The sequence below is a fragment of the Cavia porcellus genome, unplaced genomic scaffold, assembly GCF_034190915.1.
Source record: "Cavia porcellus strain 051 isolate PalLab524CR breed Dunkin Hartley unplaced genomic scaffold, mCavPor4.1 scaffold_17, whole genome shotgun sequence".
NCBI lineage: Eukaryota > Metazoa > Chordata > Mammalia > Rodentia > Caviidae > Cavia > Cavia porcellus.
The window spans coordinates 18,614,715-18,638,443 of NW_026947500.1; the positions used below are offsets into that span (position 1 = coordinate 18,614,715).

Consider the following 23,729-nt stretch of genomic DNA (forward strand, 5'->3'; position numbering starts at 1 on the left):
TAAAGTAAGTTTTTATTTTAATATTAAAGTAAATTTGAGGAAGAAAATTACTAGTGACATTGCATAATGATGTAAGATACAGCAACCCTAAATGTGATACACAAACCAACAACAGCTACAAAATATGTGAATCAAAAATGGACAAAAGTTGGGTGTGGCACCACAAGCCTGTAATCCGAAGGCTGGGTAAGGAGCACAGCAAGCTGGAAGACTGTTCAGCCATATGGTGCTGCTCTGTCTCAAAAAACAAACAAGGTCATCAAGAAATCAGCTGACAACAAATGTTGGCATGGTTGCGGGGGTGGGGGAGGAACACTGCTCCACTGTTGGTGGGAGTGCAGACAGGTGCGACCACTGTGGGAATCCGTGTGGAGAATTCTCAAAAAACTAGGATTGGAGGTTCTACTCAATCCAGCTCTTCTCCTCTGGGGTATTTTCCCAGAAAAACTGAAGAGATCATGTCAGTGGTATATGTGCATCCATGTTCACAGCAGCACAATTTGTAGTAGCTAAATCTTGGAAACAACCAAAATGCCCATCAACCACAAAATGGATGAAAAAGATGGCATGTTTATACAATGGAATATTATTTGGCTGTAAAAAAGGATGATCTTGAGGCTTTTATAGGCAAATGGAGGCAACTTGAGACTATCCTCATAAGTGAAATGAATCACACATTTGTAAATATCATATTGTCTCTCTAGTATAAAAAGTAATAATAAAAAGCTGAAAGAGTAATAAGATCCAAAATGTATAATAGATATTATAATAATGAAAGGGAAAGAAAGTGCTCTAAAAGATATAACTATATGTATGTTTAAGTGTGCAAGACAGATAACCATACTACTAAGTTTTTGTTGGTCCATCAAACAGAATAGTTTGTACTGTCATTGTTTGATTGTCCACTTTTTATGCTTTAATTTTATAGGTTGAACAACTACTTCTAAGATAACATGTAATTTATCAACTAGTGATTTTTTACTTTTTTTGCAAATTGTGATATGTCTACCCTTTTTTCTGCTTTGCGTTTTTTTCTCTAAATAAGAAAAAAATACAAAATAGAAAACGGCTGGGAATGTGTCTTCATGGTAGAAGGCTTGCTAGCATGAGCAGAGCTCTGGGTTCAACCCTCAGTACTGGCAGAAAACAGAGACATCACAACTGTAGCTGGAGACCATAATTCTTTTCACAACTGATAAACACAACCAGGAAGGATGTGGAACAACTAAGCATCACAAACAACAAGATCCAGTGAACATCTGTCTAAAACTCTACTCTGGACCAACAAAATACACAGAGCATATATCTAAATCACCATAGCTTGGTGAATGAAACAAACTTCAACAATTTTAGGAAAAAAATTGTTGTGTGTGGTACCAGAGATCAAATTCAAAATCTCATGCTTGCCCAGCAAGCGCTTATGCCACTGAGCTAGATCCCCAGCCCAAGAAAACTTAAAACATTTATAATACATTGTTTGATAAAAATTGAATCAAACTAGGAAGTATCAAAGGTAACAGATAAATCTCCACACATTTAAAAACTAAACATTGTAAATAATGGGTGGGCGACAGAAGTCCCAAGGGAAATTAAAAAGACAATGATTTGAATGACACTGAAAATATAGCATATTAAACTTTATGGGAATCAGGGAAGTGCTGAAAGGGAAATTTATAACTAATTTCTTACATCAGAAAACCTTAAGAAACAAGAGGTATGTCTTTAGAGCAAATAAAAAACAGAAATAATAAGGTGGAGTAGAGAGCTATGAACCTGGGAACCAGAGACAGAGAGAGAGAGAAAAGGCTGGATCTCTGAAAAGATCAATAAAATTTATAGACTTCTAGTAAAAGTGACAAGAAAGAAGATGCAAATTTACCAATATCGGAAATAAAACAGTGGCCATCACTACAGCCCCTTGGACATCCCTGGCTAAAAAGAGAATTTCATAAAAGTTCACGTTAATTTGACAACTTGGATGCAACAGACCGGTTTCTTAGAAAGCATACATTTCTCTCAATGTGAAATGGGTAATTTGAATAGCTCAGTAACTGTAGAGGATAACCTAAAAAGTTCTTTAAAAATTAATGTACAAATACAGGCGATTTAACGAGAGAATTCAGCCAAAGTTTTAAAACTGTAGCATCAATCCTACATAATCTTTTCCATAGCATGTAAGAGAAGGAAATACTCATTATTATGAATTTCACATTAATGTCTCCTTTTACTTTCCTGATGGAGTGCCCTCTCCAACTCTAACTTGTTAACTTTCCAAACTCTAGTGCCCTTCAAAGAAGGGGCCCCAGAAGTGGCTTGTCATCCTTTTCCCAGATGAGAACTTGGTATCTGAAATCCAGAAGATTCTCATCAGAGTCATCAGCCTGCAGGACTGTGAAAAGTATTTTTTGTTGTTTATAAACTACCCAGCCCACTATGCTTTGTTATAGCACTCCATCTGAAGCAATTAGCAAGATATTACCATGATACCAGAATTACCACGACACCAAAAGACAGTATAAAAATGAGAAACCGTAGACCAACATCCTTCATGAAAACAGATGTGAAAATATTGAAAAATGGGGCTGGGGATTTAGCTCAGTGGCATAAGCGTCTGCCTAGCAAGCACAAGGTTGTGAGTTCGATCCCTGGTACCAAAAAAAGAAAAAAAAAATTGAAAAATATATTAGCAAACAGAAACCAGCAATATAAAAAAAGAATTATATATTATCACCAAGGGAGGTATATGACCACATCAATTAATGCAGAAAAAAAAGACAAAATTAAGGCTTCACTCATGAGAAAACTAGAAATAGAGGAGGGCTTTCTTTATCTTGATACTCTACAGAAACAAAGAAAGAAAAACCACACAACTTCTGCAGTTAATGTTATATTTAATGGTGAAAGACTGAATTATTTTCCCCAAAGATGAATAGAGGGAATAAAATTCATTCTCATCACTGTTACTTAACAAAATACTGTACGTTCTAGCCAGAATGATAGGAAAGAAAAGATATTCAATTGGGAAAGGAGGAAATAGAATTGTGCTGTAATTTAAGAACTGTGATCACTAAGTCCGGTGATAGATACGTGGAATCCCCTGCCCAAGGCAGGAGGATCAAAAATTCAAGGCTGCCTAAACTACACTGTAAGACCCTTGTCAAATAAGAAAGGGAGAGGGGAGAGGAAAGAGAGAGGGAGGAAAGGGAACTACAACTATAAAACTCACAAGAAAACAGGGCTGGGTATGGTAGCACACACTTGTAATTCCAGCACTTGGGAAGGCTGAGGCAGGAGGATCACTAGGAGTTTTAAGGCCAGCCTGAGCTACATAAGTTCAATGCCAGCCTGCACTAGATAGCGAGATCATGTCTCAAAAGAAAAAGAAAAAAAAATCTATCCCCTTACATTACACCGAAAGCAATTTAAAAACAATAAATAGATAAATGGGACTCTTATTGAAACTTAAAACTTGTTCATAAAAGGACTCTATCAGGAAAGCAGATGACAACTCAAAGGATGGGAACCTATATGTGGAAATCAGCTATGTAATAAGGCGTTAATATACCAAATAGATGAAGAAATTCTACAATGCAAGCACAAAAAGAGCCCAATCCAAAACTGTAAAAGACTCGAATAGACCTTTGTCCAAGGAGAATATGCAAACAGCCAATAGGTATAAAAAGATGCCCAGCAGTATCAGCTGTTAGATAGACAAGTCAATACCACAAAATACACACTAGAAAGGCTGCAGCTTTTTAAACAGGAAGTAACAATAACCGATGACCATGTGCAGGCAGATATGCATTATGAGCGCGATCGTAAGCTGTGGTAGGCCCTGTGGAAAAGTTTTTTAGTTCCTTAGAAAGATAAAAAATTTAACTGCTAGACTTGTCCAGCTCTCCACTCTAGGGTTTGCATCCAAAGGAATTTAAAGCCAAGGCTCAGATACACCAATGTTCATAGCAGCATCCCTAATCATGGAAGGCAGAAACGTCCCAACGCCCTCTGAAAAATGAACGGATAGAAACAATACGGCATATCCCACACCGGGATGCCTTGGGTTATGAAAAGGAATGAATTCTGGTTCACGCCACAACGCGGACCATCTAGAAAACGTGCTAAGTGAAAAAAAGCCAGAGCGACGCTTTTGGGGGAAATAAAGACAAATACACAGAAGTTAAATCTCACAAATTCATGAAGGCAGAAAGTTGGCCAAAGGTTACCAGGGCCCGGGGAAATGAGGAGCTGTTGCGTAATTCAGAGTTTCTGTTTGCAGGGGCAAAAATTAGGGAACCCTGAGTTGGGATGTTTGCACAGCACTGCAAATATATTTAAAATTGCTGAGTTACACGCCTACAGACAATGAAGTGGGATTTTGTTACATATATTTCACCATATTTTATCTAAAGTTCAGGTTGAAATATAACAAAAACTGCTAGGTTTGCACTTTCTATAGGTGGACTGTGTATAAATTGTATCTGGATAAAGTTGCTTTTTAAAAACCTCAGTGAGCCCCCGTTAGAACCGCCGCGGGGCGAAGAGAAGAATGTGAGGAGCTGGAACGGACCCCGCTGCTGGAGGGACAGCCGTCTGCAAGCCTTTTCTTCAGAGTTCTGAGAGATGCAGCCAGAAGTCACCCCCGGTCTGTGTGCTTTTCTTGGGTACTCTCCCTTGTCCTGACCTAAGGGGAACCTCAGTCATACAGATGGAGTGCAGAGACCAAACCCTGGCACCAGCGCTGCACCCCGCAGGGAAACCCGTTTGGCCACCCAGCGCAGCAGGAAGAAGCCACGCTGTGCTCCGGAGAACGTGGAGGAAGCTGCGTCTGTTTTTCTGTTTCTGCCTGCAGTTCTTTTGCCAAAGGCAGGGGGCGCTGGAGGGAGGAAACCCAGTAATCCAGGAATCCCATCTTTCTCCCCAGATCTCCAAGAAAGCAGGCCCCCTGGGAGCTGGGGAAGTCTTGGGGAGTCCAGAGTAGAGGAGACCTAGGAAGGGGTTCCCAGCTTCCATGCAGACTGGAGACAGACAGACGGACAGAAATTTCCCTTCGCACTACTGGTTCACAAGGAGCTCAGCTAGGGAATTCCTGGAGTCCTTATGTCAGAGCCTAGAGTTAGGAGAACAGAAATCTGGAAAACTCATTCCCGGAGCGCTGGGGGGGGGGGGGGGGGGCTCCTGTTCTGACTCCTCCTCTTCCCCTTTCCAATTCACTTGTCAGAGGCTTCAGGAAGTCAGTGTTTAATTTTGCCCAGAATTTCCAGTTCTGGTGGGTAGGAGAGCTGAGCTAAAGGGCGCTCACTCCATCCTGGCTCACGTGAGCTGTGCTAAGACTTTACAAATGTAATACAATGTAAGCTGCAGAGGGGTTTGCGTTTTGTAGGTAGTTAAGCGGGATTTTTTTTTATAGTGGATAAAACAGACTTTTTTTTTTTTTTGAGACGAGGTCTTGCTGTGTAGTTCAAGCTGGCCTTGAGTTCGCTGTGAAGTCCAGGTTAGTCTTGACCCTGCAGCGATCCTCCTGCCCCAGCCTCCTGAGTGCTGGGATGACAGTCCTCTTATTAGAGGTGGTGACCTCTAATAAGAACATACTTTTTATCTTCTTTTGTGGCAACAGACAGGCACTCTAGGAACGGTTTGCTTGGCAGGTGAAGACTGCAGGGTCATAGTTCTTAATGATAAAATGAAAACTCCGGTGAGAACTTCACTTTAGCTCAATTTGCTTCCCGGTTCAATCAAAATTAAAGTTAGAATTTCTTGAAGACTTTTGTTTGCTTGTCGGTTTAGTTTTGCAGAACTGGTGATGGAACCCGAGTCTCTACACTGAGCTATGTCCCAGGCTGGTTTTTGTTTTGTTTTGTTTGTTTGTTTGTTTGCTTAGACATGGTCTCACCAACTTACCCAGACTGGGCTCAAATTTATGATCCTCCTGGCTGTGTCCCAGAGTGCTGGGATTTTAGGTCCTGACTTTAAAGGTGTTTTTGAAAAGTTTTTGGTGCCTCCCAATGTCATAGTACTATATGATGAATCCCAAATTGGTCTTCCCTATGTATTCAAACTTGATATAAAACAATGCCAACAATACTTTAGCATCATCTCTTTCTGTTCCAAACACTGTTTCTATGAAGCAGTTGATTTTAAAAACGTATTTTAGAGTTTTTCTAATAGTGTACAGTTGTGTCTGTTTTCTTTGCTTGAAGTTAGTAGACAAAAAGACTTTACCTTATTTGTTACAAAGAATCTTTCTTAAGGAAAAAGATTGTTTCAAAAGCAAGACAAGGGGCTGGGGATTTAGCTCAGCAGCATAAGCGCCTGCCTTTCAAGCAGGCAGTCATTAGTTCAATCCCTGGTACCGATAAAAAAAAAAAAGAAAAGAAAAAGACAAAAAAAAAAAAAAAAAGCAAGACAAACAGTATGTAAATTCATAACAAATGTTTATTTTTTTAAAAAACATTTTCAATCTTGATGCCCTTTACAGATACAGAATGGCAGTGTCTCTCCATGGGAGAAAGTGTATCCGTACTGGTTGGATACATAAAAGTTGTGAAGGTTGCCACAGGCTCTTTTGTCATTTGCCACAGAGGAAGAACTCATTACCCTGTTGCTAAGCAACAGTACTTCATCAAGAAGAACTTCGGACAGGAAGAGAGGGCAGGGGAGGAATCGTCCAAATTTACAAAGGGAAAGAGAGGGCGCAGTGCACCAATGAATAGAGATGAAGGAAGCCACCTTTTGAAAACTAAGCAGAGGGGATTCAAGGGAGCATTGGAGAAATAAACAGAAAGCTCGATTCCCAGTTCTTCCATGCGCATAGCACCTTTTAACGGGCCAAAAGATTAACCCCAACACAGCTCAATGAAATTAAAGTGCAAAATAATAGTAAAGTGATTCTTATTGACATGTTTAATTAAAACTTTGCTCAAACTAACATCCTCACAATAGGGAAAGAAAATCAACACTAACATTTTACTACAATTGGGCTTCTAGACAGAGTGGTCTGCAGATTTCAATGTTTGTAGATCCGAGCAGAGGGACATCGGGAGATGAATGTTGGTGTTGGAAGGGTTCAGCCCTTTCTCCAGGGAGGGCTCGTATCTGCAGCAGACTTGTCATTGCTAATATGTGTGTTAGCAGTTGCTTCTGGATCCACTGCGGAAAACAATGCATCCTGTCGCAATAATCCAGAGTTCTGTGGCCCTGGCAAGACCTCCTGCCTCAGTGAAGATGTCAGGAGAGCCACCAATCACTCTGACATAGATTGCTCCCAGCAAGGCAAATACAGCCACACGGCCACAAACCAACAGTTTGTCAGAGGCAAGACCTGTTAAATGAAGTACACTTGAAGATTACAAATGGCAGAAGTGGAGCTATAAAGATGAACTAATGAAAATGAAAAATCTCAATTGATCTGGAAAAAAGCGGCAGGCTTTCAGGTGTTCCCGTGATGCCTGACACAGTGAGCCAGACACGACGCTGGTGTGTAAGTAAGAGGTGTCCCAGTATATGTGGGGGCTGTGTCTGCACTGGCAGTTAAGACAGTGACCTCAATAATGTAGGCTTTGCACAAATCATAGTGAATAGCACTATGTGAAGGCATAATCAGCCTTCACATTCCAGCAGCTAAAATGCTACAAGAGTTTCTTCCTGCACGAGCTTAGAATATATAAAAAAATTAGCAATTTTCTCAGAACAGTATAGCTTCTGACACAAGTGCCTGCATATTCAGTCAGTGCTCATCTGCCCACTTTCCCCTGCATCTGCCATTTAGCTGTTTCTCAAGCTGGCTGCTTAGGAGTCCTTTCTAGTTCCTAAAGACAGTTGTTTAATTAATTGTTAATTAAACAATTAATTAATGCTAGAATAACAGCATTGTCCAAACGGTTGCAGGTTTACCATAAGTTCATCTGACAGTGCCCTTTCGTTGGTTCGTGATTCTGCTAAGCACACCCTTCCTGTTTCTCCCCCGCCCTCCCCACCTCTTCTCCCCTTCCTATGCCTCATCCTCCAGCACATCCACTCAGTGGTGCTGTGCCATGTCTCCAAAGATAGAGCGGGTGAATTCTTGTATAATAAATTTTGTAGACATATTTCTGAAATGGTAAACTAAAGGAGATAAGTTTGTCACAGTCTTTATTATCAGGAGCCGTGTCCCAGGGGAAAGGGGGCACGAAGGGCTGAAGCCGTGGGTGGGTAACATGGTATAGAAAGCTGAGTTTACCATTCACATGACGAGTTACCCGGAATACTGGATTTACACACCAGTGGACACCTCCTGAGTCCACTTAACTTCTGTCCACAAGAATAGTTTATTGGTGACACGCAAGCGATAATATCAGTGAAGTCTTAACCATGCAAAATATTTCTACTTCCATATAATCCAAAGACTCTATTGTGCACCTTATGAAATCCTGTCTCTTGTCATGATAGACACTGAAATAAAATAAAGAAACATTGCCTATATTTTAATATAATCAGCTGGTAAAAACTGGCCTTTTCCCTGCACTGTATGATTGTTCCTTAGAAGGTAAATTACTAATTGTATACTGCACAATTCTGTTCTCCACTGAAAAGATTTAGCTATTCTATATAAAACTGTCATGTCAGAAAACGATCTGTGAGCCTTCCAGGAAGATCGCAAAGTGGTGAACAACAAAAAGCCTCTCCCAGACTTGCTGTCCAGACTCTGGAGCACAGCACCATGAGGAAGAGAAAGAGGAGGGAAGTGGGTGCCCAGCACCGAGGAAGGATCTGAAGCGAGGATTGAAGCCCATGGGAAGAACGGAGAGAGAAACTTCAAGAAGGAGGAGGAAGAGGCAGGCTGCACTTTCTCCCTAAGCCTGGACTCACTGCATGGATGGATGGTCTCAGCGTCGAGGGCCTGAAGGAGTAAATTCACAGGTGAGGTTCCCAAAGTAAGCACGTGGAACAGACATCAGCAAAACAGCACCTGCATCTTTATGTTTAACCCTTACACGTGCTATCGTCGGGTGTTTACGTTCTTCTACACTGACTTAACCGTGCAGTGCTTGCGTGGTTGTCTAATGCTAAGTCACGGTTATGTAAGTGTATCCCGCTGTGCACCTGCACTAGACAGTGAGTTCATGTCCACAGATGCCCCCAGCTTTGAGGCACCCCACAGTGGCCCCCGTATAGGGGACTGGAACCTGCAGATACAGGGTGACAACTGGCAGCCCCAGGGCCTCCACAAAGAAGTACAGTAGTGGAGTAGGGCAGTGGACACAGAGGGCCACAGTGGTGGTGAATTGTTCTGGGTCAGAAGTCCACAGGAGAGGGGACTGGCCTGAAGCCATCTACAAGACAGGCTGACCGAGCTCGGGCTCCGAGGGACTGCTGGCTCCTCCTAGGGGCTTCTAGCACAGTTCAAGCCTCAGGGACAAGTGGACAGCTGCAAGCTGGGCAGATCTGGTTCTAGCCTCGAAGCCAGAGTCCAACTGAACTTCAGCAGAAACAGGGGTGCAGGCTCGCTGGGATTATCCGCTGCCCTGCATGGAGCTGCTTCGGGCTTGCTGGGGTTGATCACAGTGGACCCCAACTCTGTCTACACATGTTGTCTACCAGTGGCAGCAGAGACACAACCTGGACATTTCATTTTATTTTCAATCTTTCTTGTTTTGGTTTGGTTTTGTGTTTTTTGTTTGTTTGCTTGGTTTTTGAGACAAGGTCTCAATGTGTAATCTAGGCTGGCCTTGAATTTGCAGAGATCCTCTTGCCTCATCCACCCGAGTACTGAGATTACAGATATGTACCATCAAGCCTGACCTCTCTCTCTCTTTTTTAATTTTATTTATTTATTTATTTATTTTGGTCTTTTTCGTTTTTATCGGTACCAGGGATCGAACTCACGACTGCCTGCTTGCAAGGTAGGTGCTTATGCTGCTGAGCTAAATCCCCAGCCCCTATAATTTTATTTTTGGGTTGTTTGTTTTTCCTCTTTTTGTTCTTCTTTTTATGAATGTGAACATAGTTTCTAGTTTTGTTGCTGTTGTTCTGTTCTGCTGTTTTTTTTTCCTGCTTTCTTTTCCTCCTGTCTTCTGCACCAGTTTCCTGAAGTTTGTGTGATCCTCCTTTGTCCTCCAGCCTCGCCTCTAACCTCTTCCTTTTCTTTTATTTCTCTATTTTTCGCCCAAGTCCCTTTTAAATTTTTTCCCCTGAGGGTAAATTTACTACCCCGAGGATATATTCACTGCAGACAATTTTCTGCTTTGTTTCAAATTTTGTTGTATAACCACAAATCTAATTCGCATGGTTAAAGGTGGCAAATTAATAGTTACTTCAGTTTTCCATTTTCTAGGCTGTGTTCAGTGCTCCTGTTATTGCTGATTATATTTTAGCCAAAGTGACATAATTGTTCTAACCAATTGTACTTCCTGGCACACCAAGACTGAGACTGCCTAAGGGTCCTAAAAATACTATAGGCCAGTCCCAAAGACCCACGTGGTGGACCAAGAAGGCAGCTGAAGAGGCAGGATCAATAAACTGAAGAGGTAGGATCAAACCAAAGTCATCTGCTATACCTGGAAGACACTGGAGAAATAGTCATTTCCTAAAGGTTCCAAATACTAGCAATAAAGCTTCTTACCATAGGCAATTTACAAGCATCAACCTAGAAATTAAACTAAAAAAAATAGGATACAAAATGAGAAGATACTTAAACAAGATACAACCCCAGACATCCAGCTCACCAAAGAAAATGATCTGTTATTCAAGTAAGTCTGCTTTACTTTTTCTTTAAAAATATTTTAACATGCCTTATTTAAAATTGTTACCATATTTAAAAATAGGGTTAAAAAAAAAGAAATTCTAAAAAAAAATTTAAAAACAATAGGATAATACAGATGAAATTTTTCATTTTTTAACAGATATAACTAATCTTTAGTAGGGGATAATTTGATATTATCATTAGAGTTTGCACTAGCTATTAAAAATATAATGGCAACATATATTGCAAGAAAACAAGTAGGATCTGTTAATTTTTAATATTCAAGGACATTTTTTAAATCATTGTTTTAAACTAAAAATTGTTTTTTATTTACTTTTTGAAGAAACCTCTGTCAAAGTATTATTCATTCTCAACTGATTTATGTGAATTTATATTTTTTTTCCATGAAATAAAAATAGTTTCACCAAGTTAAGGAGAAAAAAATCTGGATCTGTTTTTAAGGGTGATTCACCCAGTGTAAGAATAACTAGTGAGTATGAGTTAAAATAAATGAATAAATTAATTAATTAAACTTCTTCCTATACTAGGGTACTTTTACAAGCGGTTCAGGGGATATTATAACTGTTACTCTCTTAGTCATTGTCTCCATATGCAGTAATATTTATGATCCCTTTATAGTAAAATATAAGAATTTGTTACAGTTATTGAAAACATTTTTGTCCCCATGGACATAAAAATTTTGATGCCATTATGTTTTTGCTTTGCTATAGCACATCCATTCCTCCCACCCCATTCCATGGATCAAACTCACAACCTCACACTTGCCAGGCAGACACTTATGCCGCTGAGCTAAAACCCCAGCCCTCCGTTTGCTCTTAAACTCTAGGACACACCTAAATACTTCCTTTGCTTTCCCGTCCTCCTGAGAGACACAGCTGTGCTCTCGCATGTACTGCGAGAGAATTTGGGAGAATTTAAATACTATGGGAAATTAAATACTTAAAGGAATAAGATTCTTTGATTCTTCAAGTTTTCTGTTTCTTTTTCCACAGATCATTATGGAGAAAATAATTACTGGTTACTGATAACAGGCACGAGGTCCTCTGCTGTACAAAGACCTAACAGATACTGCGTGTGTTTATATCCATGAACTTGAGCTACCTGTGTGCAAATCTGTGTACAGGAATGGAGTAGCATCCATGGTTTGTATTTACATCATCATATGTGCATATTTATTAATAAAGTCATTACTTTAAAAGAAACAACTTTAGTAAGATCATTAAATTTCAAATCTGAAGCACAAGTAAGTCAGGCTAATTTAGTAGCATTGCTATAGATTTGAGAATTAGATTTTCCTCTTCCATTTCAAACTGTTAGTCCCACAGAGAACGTGTGGGGAGAAAAGCATAAAACAGCTCTATTTTAGTTCACCTGTGAAGAACAATTTCCGTCTCTCTTTAGGATGCTGTAAGTGTGCGAACACAGCTCCTTTCAGGCAGGACTACCAAGCAGTCTTGGCACAAGCACTCCTAGCCCAGAAGAGAAATGAAAACCTGCAAAGCTGTTGCAGTGGGAGCTGCCGTTGTCCCAGGTCTCTGCAGCTACTGAACACTTTCCCAGTGTCCCCCAGATGAAGCCTGCATGGCCGGCTTGGATGTGGCAGGGAGACACCGTAGGGCACAGGACACCACATCACCCAGAGGCTGGTGTCACCTCCTGCATGCTCGGGCCAGGAGCCTGGTGTGTCCAGGAGAGAAAGGCCATTGCATGCCAGCTGCAGTCCTAAAGGTGGCCCTCCCTGCACCCATGTCACACCCGCGTCCTCTATATTACTGTGGTTAAAGCAGGAGGCTGTGTACAAGACCCACAAGCACAGGGCCACGAGAAAATCTCCAGAGACTCAGCTGTGACCACGTAGGGGACCCTGGATAGCGGTGGACGAGGGTAGGGCATGCAAATGTCACATCTGCATGGACTCGGACTCCATGACCCTAGCGTCCACCCAGCCTTGCTGTGCATGATGGGAAGGGTGCTGGCTGTGAACCCTGGGTGTCGGGAAGTGACCCTGTCCTCCTGTATGTGCTCACACACGTCTCCCATGTACCCACATGCACTTACATACATGTGCACATGTACCACATACACACACAGGATGGTGGAACCAGAGGCCCCTGCCTGCTGGCTGTCATCCAGCTTAGGAACAATCTCTGACACACCTCTCTTGCAGGGTAGGGCAGGACGTGGCAGGGCAAAGCTCCTGGAATCCAGACAGACACATGTGCCACCACCAGACTGGAGCACATGGAGTACCACCGCGTGTGTTTACAGTGGGGTGCTTCATCCAGCACTTCGCCCATGGGTCTCACGATGATGTTTTTCCTCTTCTTTTTCTCCTTGTCCTTCTCCTCCTCTTCTTTTTCACCCCTTTCTTCTTTTCTCTCTTCCTTTTCTTCCTCTTGCTTCCTTCCTTTCCTTCTTTCTCTCTAAGAACCCCTGGAAGCAGCGCCTCCTCCATGGCTGGCTAGGGGCGAGCCCAGCCACCTCCCAGGTTGCCTGCCTCTGCCTCCCCAGCAGTGTCCCTTCCTTCTCCCAGGTGGGTAGGGCTCAGCGCTGTGTTTCTTCTCCCAGACACAAGGCACATGATAGGAGGGACGCGGTCCTCCTCCTAGTCTTAGCTCACGGGTCTCTTTATAAGGAGTGAGGGTGGGGCAGGAGCTGGCACCTGGCAGAGGCAGAGGCTGAGGTCCAGGCTGGCTGCCTGGCCATCTGCTGAGAACCATTTAGGGAGTGGAGCTGCTGTGCCTGGAGGGAAAGTTGTCCCCCTGCCCTCCTGAAAAGGAAAAACTGTACAAGAGAAATGGTTCTTTTTAAAACTGCTCTTTTTGAAGCCGCCTAGCTCTCCAACCACTTCATGACTCTGTAATTACATCCTTGACCCTGTGACTCCAAGAGCATAACTAACACACCGGATGCCTGATGGCACCACGCTTCGTGACCATTCATTTGCCCCTGTAACCAGTGATTTCACCCTGCTAGCTGGTCAGAAGAAGGGCAGGGTTGTCCTGTCTCGCCTCTGAACCTCCTTTCCACCTCCTGCTCGGGCATCATGTAAAAGCCCAAGACCACCAGAGGTCTGGCCTGATATTTGGGGAATGAACCTGATCAGTGCCGTGGGCATAAATGAATCTGCCTGCCAATCCTGGGTGTGGTTTCGGCATTTCTGCTTGCACGGCACTTCCTCTGAGCCCCGTTGTGTCTGCTTATTCCATAGAGATGTTCTTGCCCTGTGCTACTGGATACTGTGTTTCACATGCATTAAAACAATGTAGACAGCTAAAAAGAGAGGGGAGGGAGAAGAAACATAAGACAAGGCCTGAAATATATGGGCGAGGAAATAATAGTGCATGCACACCTCTTAGGAGAACAGACGTAAATGGCAAATAAATAGCTTGACAGGTGTAAGACCAGAGAGCAGTAAGAGGAAAGAGGAAGAAGGCTGTTTTGATTTTGTCACTTTGTTTAAAACCTTTATGTAGGAATCAAAATGATAAACCCCCAAATTAGAATTTGTTTCTTAGAAACAACAAAAGAAAATGCAAAACATAACCACAGAAAAAAGTCATAATCTCACATCTGTGTGTTGACCATACAGTCTGAGTTGCTGAGGGAAGGAAAATAGTTAGTATATAACCAGAAGGCTCATACATAACAAAACCAGTGGGAAAGGCACCGTTTTAAGGTTTCATAATAAGACAGGTGGACCCCTAGAATGAAAACTTTTGCTTTTAATGCTTCAGTTGTCTCATGATATCCATCAAACTTTCAAGAAGGAAAAAGAAAGGGTCTGTTAGGTTCTTAACAGAGCAACATGCTGATACGTTCCTTAAAACTCACTGGAACCACTGAGCATCACATGTGTCCCAAAGACCTCCTGGAGGTGGGCAGGCCTGGCCAGGCCCCGGAGTCAGAGGCAGCATCCCGGAACCAGCATCAAAGCCATGGCTCTGGTTTCATCGCCCACCTAATAGGGAGGTCTTCAGGGTATGCAGGACCCTCTGTGTCATCTTTTGCCAAGTCTAAATGTCTGTGGCTTGATTCATCTTCCTGCCTTTTATGAGTTATTGACTTAGTTTCATTTTATAGTCATGTAAGGTGGGTGTGGCGGTACACCCCTGGAACCCCAGCACTTGAGAGACTGAGACAGGAGGATCGTCATTAGTATGAGACCAGCCTGGGCTACGTAGTGGATCCCGTCTCAGAAGAACTAACTAAATAAGTAAATAAATAAGCAAGCAATGTATTGGCATAGTTTTATAAAATGCAGAAAAGTATGATGAGGAGAATTAGTATAATTGGCTCTAAGCAGTTACAGCTGTTACTATTTGCAGATATATATAAGCTCCACACTGTGGGAGTTTGGTAAATTCTAAATAGAAAGCTATTAAAATAATATTTTCAATAAAAAGTTTGGATACATGAAGACAGCGACACTTTCCTGCTGAGTATTATGTAACTTTCGCTGGGCTGTCCTGCATGGTGTTTTGTCCTATGAATGTGCCATGGTATGTCCTACGAATGGACAAAGCCATTATTTGGGGGGCGTTTCCCTTTGTTTTCATGTGTTATTACTGTAAGGAAATTGTAACAAAGATCACTGAACGTTAATATATTTTTATGTAGCGATCCCTTTCCCACCCTCATTGCAGTCTGGGAAGTTTATATTTGTGACCCATGAAAAAGTTAATTCCAATCTATCACTTCCAGTGCAACCTGTGACAAGAATAAAGCCAGGAAAACATATTTATAGTGGTGGGAAACCAAGGAGTCCTAAGTCCAGCCAGGAAGAAAGTTTATTGGAATAAAATCCTCAATGCAGGGCCCAACCCAGATTTTATTAACTCATGAAGAAGGGAGGGGATTGAGGATAAGCGACTGTGAGAATGGCAGGAAATATGTGAGCACTGTGAGCTGGGCTGGGCAGGAGGCCTAAAATCACCTCTGCAATACACAGAGAGACTGATCTGCATAGCACAGTGGAGGGAGCATGTAATGTATGGGGTGCAGTGCCTCAGCTCTGAGGTGCAAACTTCTCTGTCCTGGGCAGTCACAGCCTCTTATCTCAAGGCTCCATCCCAGGACAGCCCTGGAGCTGTGGCTCTGCATCCCACCTGGCTCAACTACATTTAAGGAGTCTTAGGGCAGGGAAAAGTGACAGTCACCAGACTTCAGCAATTACACATCAGCACCTCACCCAGCCCAGTTTATATTGCTGAGAGCCACTTGAAGGGAAAAGGCAATGGCTCAGCCAGCTCCGTACACATCAGCACATGGAGACAGGGCCAGGTTTGGCCCACTTGGAGACGACTGCTCTTTGTTCCAGGAGAGCTGTCCAAGCGTCCTCCACATTGTTCCACACTCTTTTCCTGAGGACAAATTCCAGCAATAGAATTACCAGATCATGGTGACACACACCTGAAACCAGCTACTGGGAAGGCTGAGGCAGGAACATCGCAAGATAAAGGCCAGTTTGAGCAATTTACTGAGACCCTGTTTAAAAAATAAAACCAAACAACCCAAATCATCAAGTCAACAAGATAACCATTCCTGGTATATGACTGACATACATTGTCAAATTACTCTCAAGAAACATGGTATCATATTACCAAGTCATACCATGGATGGATGGATCTGATTCATGACTTAACCTGCTCTGAGGGTTACTTTAAAAATGTCTATTCATTCACCAGTGGGTTCAATATGATACCTCTTATTTTTATTAAGCTTGCATTTTTAAATACATATTTCTTCCATTTATTTGGATTTAAAAGCAAATTTATCATTCATAAACTTTGGCAGTTTTTTCATTGAGATGTTATTCTCATCATTTTGTAAAAAGTTCTTTTATATTAATATAACATCATTTTCTTACATATTGTAACTATTCCTCCCAGTTTGTTGTTAGTCTGTTTAAAAATGTTTTTGCTTTTGTTTTTTCATACTGAGACTTATTTTACAATCAGATTAACTGATATTTTCCTTTATGGATTTTCTTCCTTGTTTTCATGCTTAAAAAATGTATTTTTATTGTTTAGACTGGGAATCAAACTTACAACCTGGTGTTTGACAGGCAGGTGCTGTGCCACTGAGCTATCCTGGCCCTAAAATGAATGTTTTTTACTTTGGCATCAAACACTAACCTACATTTCCTGTTGGCTCTTCCCTGGTTTTGTTTATACTGAATTCCATTTTTTTTTGATGGTGGTACCAGGAATTGAACCAAGGCCTCATGCATAATAGATAAACATTCCAGTGCTTACCTGCATCCCCAGACCTTACTCAAATTTTATTTAGAGATAGGGTTGTTGAGGCTAGTCTTGTAATCCTTCTGCCTCAGCCTCACAAATAGCTATTCCATCAGCCCCGTCTATACTGAATTCCTTAATTAATCTAGAATTTGCATTGGTGCTTGCTGTGGCATATGATCTAACTTTATTTTTTCCATCATTAGCCTATGCACTAATCTCCTTTACTTATTTGTTTTAAAATTTTAATTAAGGACTATTTTAACCATTACTTAGAAATGAAGAGACAAGCTGGGTGTGGTGGTACACATCTATAATCCTATCCTTTGGGTGTCTGAGGCAGGAGGATCTCTGCAACTTACACATTGACTTCAAGGCCAGTTGGAACTACATAATTACACCCTTCCTCAAAACACGAAACAAAACAAAACAAAATGAAAGAAAGTAAAAATGAAGACTCCAGTATAATTTATTTCCAGGTACCCATCACATAGCTCAGTAATTATCAGTTCAGGTGCTTGTGTTCTGTCTGTGTTTCCTTCTCCTCCTATCCTGGATATTTTTAAAGCAAATCTCAGGCACCATGTAATTTCACACATAAACATTTCAGTATGAAGTTCATACAATAAGGACTCATTTTAAAAGCATAATTATATTACCTAAAATAATATCAGTCAATGTTCAAATTTTCCTGGTTAATGCTTTTTATTAACTTTTTAAAAAGTTTGTCCTTTACTATCAAATAAAAGTGAAATTCTTTTATGCTGTGGTTGGTTTATTTTGTTGTGAGTCGGGGTCTCTCTACATCACCACGTTGCCCAGGCCGGACTCAAGCTTGTGATCTTCCTGCCTCAGTCTCCCAGAGTTTCAGGATCACAGGTGTGTGCCCCAGCATGCCTGCTGAGAGGGAAATTCTCACAGAGAAGACAGCTATAAAAATGAGAGAATGAAAACAGCTGGACCCTGACTGGCGATGGGACGGGTCCCCTAGGATAGGGGGCCAAGCATGCAGGCAGGGGGCAGCCCTGCAGGGCAGGGGACAACAGAGACCAGTGTCAGGGGCCGGAAGTGTTCAGAGTCAAGGTTCTCCTTTTCTCTGAAGAGTTTCATGGCTAGGGTCATGGGAGGAAGCCAGACCAGGGCTTCCACGTACTACAGAAACTTGCTCTGCACGGGACAGGACAGAGCTCTAGCTACCCCAGCTAGGTGTCCTCAGCTGAGTGGGATGAGAAGCAAGCCTGACCTAGGGCCAACTGAGCTTCTGTGCCCATAGACAGGACTGGTGCTGGAGCTGGACTTGGCCAAGCAGATCACCCGGAGAAACACGCAGGTTCCAGCGACCCGCGCGTCACCCGCAAAGCTTTGTCCTCATTATCACGAATGTTTAATTCACAGTGAGAGACAAATCAGGTCGTGTCAAGGAGCTCACAGTGACGGATTAGAGGACTTGAGGCTCCACCCTCAGCCCCTGCCCTTGCTTGGCTCCAAACTCATGGACCGGCTTACTGATCTAGCCCTGGTCATTCACGGTCCTGCCAGAGATGCTTTTATTTGCTCTGTTCCCAAACAGTAAGTGACAGGACCACTTCCTGGTCCTCAGGTCTTTGCTAAGATGTCACATTCTCAACAAGGCCCTCCCTGAAGCTCCTATTCTGAATCCCAGCCCAGGCTTCCTGTCCCTTGTGTGCTACACTGATGGTTCTGACCATCATTAGGATCAGAGCACATATTTTACTGATTCATGTAAACACGCCTAACTTATTCATGGTAAGCAAACTGGGTCTCTGCTTCTTTTTCTCACCCCTCCTCCTAGCTGAATAGAGATTCTGAAGAGACAGGGTTTCACCTACTTTATTAACTGCTTAGCACTACGTGCTAAGAACAGTGCTAGGCAGAGTGTTGATGATCAAAAATACATCTGGTGGGGGCTGGAGATTTAGCTCAGCGGCATAAGCACCTGCCTTGCAAGTGTGTGGTCATGAGTTCGATGCTTGGTACCGATAAAAAAAGGAAAAAGACAAAAAAAAAATACAACTGTTGAAAGAAGTGGTGAATAAATAAATGGGTAGAGGTGGTTTGGAGAGGTTGGCATGCAAGTATCTTATCAGGAAGGTCCCAGAGGAAACAGATGGGGCATCTCAAATGGGGTAGTTAGGTAGAGAGTAATAAGGATTATTTACAAAGGCGTGGGCAGGATTAAAAGGCAGCACGCAACTAAAGCGATAGGAGAAAGTTCAATTACCAGAATCTTCCCAGAACAGCTGCAGGAGGTGGTTATATGAAAGGTTATATGAAAGTTGACCCATGTTGACCCGGAAGGGAGGAGGCAGGGGAACAAACACCTTCCCTCTTTCTGTTCCCATCTGCTAGCCTGTGGCCTATGCCTGCAGCCTAATGGGACACCCAAGAACAAAGGAAGCCAGTGGTGAGGTCCCTGAGAGCCCAGTCCTGTGGGGGCACCTAGCAAGGGTAAGAGGACAGAGCAAGGACCAGCAAAGAAAAGAGAGGAATACAGAGAGTATTTGGAGATACCAATTTAAATGCACTGTTATGCTAGCTAGCCCTGTATCTTCTTGCAGTAGGCAAAATTTTAAAACCATTCTCTAAGATTTCCCATCTTGCCTTCAGGACTGTGAGAACCCATAGCTAAGCCCACACTCAGTGGTGAAAGCCTGAGAACGACCCCTTCATATCAGAAACGAGACATGGAGACAGGCTTTTACAGCTGTAACTCAGCGTGGTAGAAGAGCTAGTTAGAGCAGTTACACACACACACGCACACACACACACGTGCGCACACGCACACATAGACAACAAGCTAAAGATATACAACCATAAAGAAATAGATTTATCTGTTTTTGGATAGCATACTATAGGTTAAAAAGACAAATGAAAGCAAACCTCAAGGAGTTCATGAGAATGAACTCAGTGAAGCGGAAGGAAACAAAATTGATACCTAATCAGCTGGGTTTCTTTTCTTTTTTTTGGTACCAGGGATCAAACTAGTGACCTTGTGCTTGCAAGGCAAACACTTACGGTGTTGAGCTATATCCCAGGCCCCTCAGCTGTGCTTCTTGTTAGTTTCCTTATGGGCCTGGGGACTGAACCCAGGAAACTTACCACTGAAATACATTTCCAGCCCCACTTTTTTTTTTTTCTGGAAAAGTTTTTGTCATGGTTTATGTTGGTGGCCCCAAGCCTCATGCATTTGCATTACGCGTTTGTGATTGGTTCATTGTCTAGAGCTTGGATTGGGGGTGTGAGTGCTACACCCACATAGGGGTGGCGCCAGGATGTGATGTAATGGCAGGAAGAAGGTGTGTCTCTCTTTTGCTGGTTTCCACCTTGCTGGTTGCAGCCCAGCCATGCCACCCTGCCTTGGAGCCAACTGAGTATGGGCTGAAACCTCCAAAAACTGTAAGAAATAAACCTTTCCTTTCCCAACTTTGGTCATCAGGTATTTTGTCTCAGAGACAAGTAAAAAGTGACTAAGACAGTTTTCAATTAGCAATAAGACGGCTTCATGGGAGGAATGTGTGCAGGAGGGAGCGACCACAGGGTGCGAGAGGAAGCCAGAGTGCAGAAAGGGGCTCTCCCATGACAGCTGGCTCTGGGAGAACTCAGGGTCCCACAAAACGCACCTTGGCTTTTTCTGGGGGTAACCCCCTCCAATGACCTAACCTCCTCTCTCCAGGCCCCGCCTCCTCTAGGCCCCACCACCTCACTTTGCTGGCTGAGGACCAAGCTCTCAAACAGGCAGCTCTGCCTGGCACGCTCGAATCAGATTGACTATTAGTGAACTTGTGGAGAAACCAGAACCCTCGTGCGCTGCTGGCTACAATGCCAGGTGGTGCAGCTATGGAAAACACTTGGATGGTTCCTCCAAAAGTCAGACAGTTACCACAGGGGCCAGAGATTCCACTTTCAGGGACTTACCCAAAATAGCTGAAACGATGTAATTGCGTGACAGTGTTCACTGCACTATTCCCAATAGTCCTCCCTGCAAGGGGGGAAAAAGTCTATCAACAGATAATTAGGAAAACGAGACATTACATATACATTAAATGGATTATTATTAAATAAAAAGAAATAAAACTCTGACACACGGTGCTAGTTTGTTAGCTTTCCTCAGCTGTGACAAAATATCTGAGAAAATCACCTTCCAAAGAGGGAAGGTTCATAGTTTCAGAGACACAGCCCATGCTTGCTTGGGCCTATGGCTTTTAAGCCTGGACGCGGCAGGCAGAAGAGCTCAGTCTGAGAACTGCTGCAAGGCACAGAGGGTGAGGAACGGCCAGGTGCCCAGCGCTGGGTCGGGTCGGGGTGCACCCTGGGACGGTGACTCCCTCCCTTCCTAAAGGCTCCAGCGCCCTGCACGCACCCTCCACTAGGGCCTTCGGGGGACAGTGAGGACCCGTAGCCCAGCGGAAGAAATGGGAAATTACTGAGCTGAGTGCAATAAGCCTGCAGAAAAGGCCGGCTATAGTATGATTCACCTTACTCAAAGTGCTTGGGCTTCCTAGGGAGGTAAAACGTGGTCAGCGGTAAGCGGAAAATGGGGAGGGGGCACCCCCGGGATTTCAGCGGGGGCGATGAGCGTGTTCTGCAAATGGATAGAGCTGATGGTCACGCAGCACTACAGGGTCCTTACTGCCACGGAACCGGTCACTTAACAAGGGTTCAAGTGATGCATTTCATATCTTATATATATGCATATTTTTCTTCCTTTTTACTTTTTTTTAACAAAATAAAGAAAATATTTAAAATTTTCTGTGGCCCTAGGAAGGGCGCCGTCGTTTTCAGCGACAGCCACACTCCAGCTGCACAGGGGGGGTGAGGGGAGCCCTCCGGGGTCCCCACTCCCCACCCCCACCTCCGTGCAAGGCCGCGGGCGGCGCCCCCTAGGGCTGCATTCTGGGATCTCCAATCCGGACACCAATGCCAAGCGCACATTCTCGCGCGTTTTACACGCTCCCTGCCCAGGAGCAGGGTTTTCCTCAGTCAGAACCCGCGCGCGTTGCACAGCCCGGACGGTGCCTGGCAGCTGCCGTCCTGGCCGGGTCAGTCCCGCGGTCACGGGGACCCCGAGCCTCGTTACGGAAGCTCGTTACGGCGATCGCCGCGTGGCCCGGGCCGCCCCACCCCCTGGAGCTCCCCGCCCCACCCCGAGCCCCCCAGAAGCTCTCCGCCCCCCGCGGGCCCGGGGGTCTCCAGCTTGAGCTCTTCCTCCCGCGCCCGGGAAGCCCGCGCGAGCCACGCCACCTGCTGGTCACCGCTCTCCCCTTGGCCCCTGGACTCCAGAGCTCCGCGCTCCTCGATGTGTGCGGTCCTGTGTGTGGTCCGCAAGGAGGGCTCCACGGGGCGGGGCGGCGGGCAGCCACGGTCACGCGGCCTGCGCGTCGGGTGCGAGCCTGGCCCTGGCCTTCAGGCTCCTTGCGTCTTCACGTGTAAGTCCCGGGAGGGCAGGGCACGTACGGGGCAGCCGATTGGGCCCCGAGCTCTGCCGTGTGCATCAGTGGCCGGGGCACCGGGCAGAAGGCTAACGTGACCTCTGGACGCTCGCAGTAAGTCGCTTGAAGACCATGGCACACACGTGTGCACACACTAGGCATCCTGCCCCGCGGTCTGCACTCAGCGAAACAGCCCGCATCGGGAGAAAACTTCATGTCAAAATTGTGCATGTAGAGGGGCTGGGGATTTAGTTCAGAGGCATAAGCGCCTGCCTTAGAAGCAGGCAGTCGTGAGTTCTATCCCCGGTACCGAAAACATCGTGCGTGTAGATTGTGATTTTAAAACGCCTGCGTTTACGGTGCTAGAGATGGACTTAATGAATTGGCTGTTTGAGGACATGTAAGGGATGTTTCCTTCTTTCAGAAAGTATTAGGGGTTGAGCTCAGTGCCTCAGACATGCTAAGCGAGTGGTCCAGCACTAGGCTACATCCATAACCCTTTATTACTATTATGTTGTCTTATTATTTATTTATTATTATTATTTTCTGTTTTGAAACAGGATCTCACTAAGTCACCCAGGATGGCCTCAAACTTGAAACCCTGTCTCTGCCTTCCGAAAAGTTTGGGTTACAGGTAGGTGCCACCACTCCTGCCTCCCATTTTTCTTTATGCCAAAACCAGGTGGTAAATATATATATATATGTATTTTGCAGTGTTTCATTTCTTTGCCTTATTTTTTAGAATACAAGTCTAAAAATGGAGTTACTGGATCAAGGGATGTACGTATATTAAGGTTTGAATCCTGTTAATGCTGGCTTTGTTAAGGGAAATTTTATTAAGAAACTAAAATTTCAAAATGTGTTCTTCTTTCTCCAAAAATTGTGGTGAAATAACTATTCATAAAAGTTACCACGTCCAGTGCACATTTCAGGTGCATTAAGTACATTTTGCTAACATCACTACCATCCACAGAAGTTTCAAATTTGTATAACTGAATTTTTACCTATTAAAAGTATCTCACAAATGACTGTAAGACTTATGGCCACAAAGTATACACTCATGGATTTACCTGTTTACTCATAGAATTATTTATAATTCTTAAAACTTGGAAGCAACCAAATTATATATTTCAGCAAGTGGGTAAACTGTGGCGTATCCAATGTATTCCTATCCAGAAGTATTCCTTCATGTCAACAACAAAAAAATGCGTTATCAGCTGTGAAAAGAAGTAACAGAACCTTAAATGTGATTACTGAGTGAAAGAAGCCAACACAATTTCGACTTTTTGAAATTTTTGG

The 23,729-nt window shown here is 43.6% G+C and overlaps 2 long non-coding RNA genes across 3 annotated transcripts in view; one reads left to right on the forward strand and one right to left on the reverse strand.

Annotated features, from left to right (window-relative positions):
- Window positions 1-23,729, forward strand: part of LOC111756294 (uncharacterized) — a 49,348-nt gene that overhangs the window by 19,222 nt on the left and 6,397 nt on the right. Inside the window, exons 1-2 of one of the 2 annotated variants that reach the window (XR_010040047.1) lie at window positions 1-11,880; window positions 12,140-13,522. The exon at window positions 1-11,880 is cut by the window's left edge and continues 19,222 nt beyond it. This is a non-coding gene — a long non-coding RNA (uncharacterized LOC111756294). Of the gene's footprint in view, window positions 11,881-12,139; window positions 13,523-22,990; window positions 23,065-23,729 lie in introns of those variants that run through there. The other variant, XR_010040046.1, reaches the window with a different exon arrangement.
- On the reverse strand, window positions 15,511-22,490 carry LOC101788161 (uncharacterized). The gene is made up of 3 exons (XR_216266.4): window positions 22,243-22,490; window positions 20,917-20,980; window positions 15,511-16,101 (listed from the first exon to the last, which is right to left on the reverse strand). It is a non-coding gene; the product is annotated as an uncharacterized LOC101788161 (long non-coding RNA).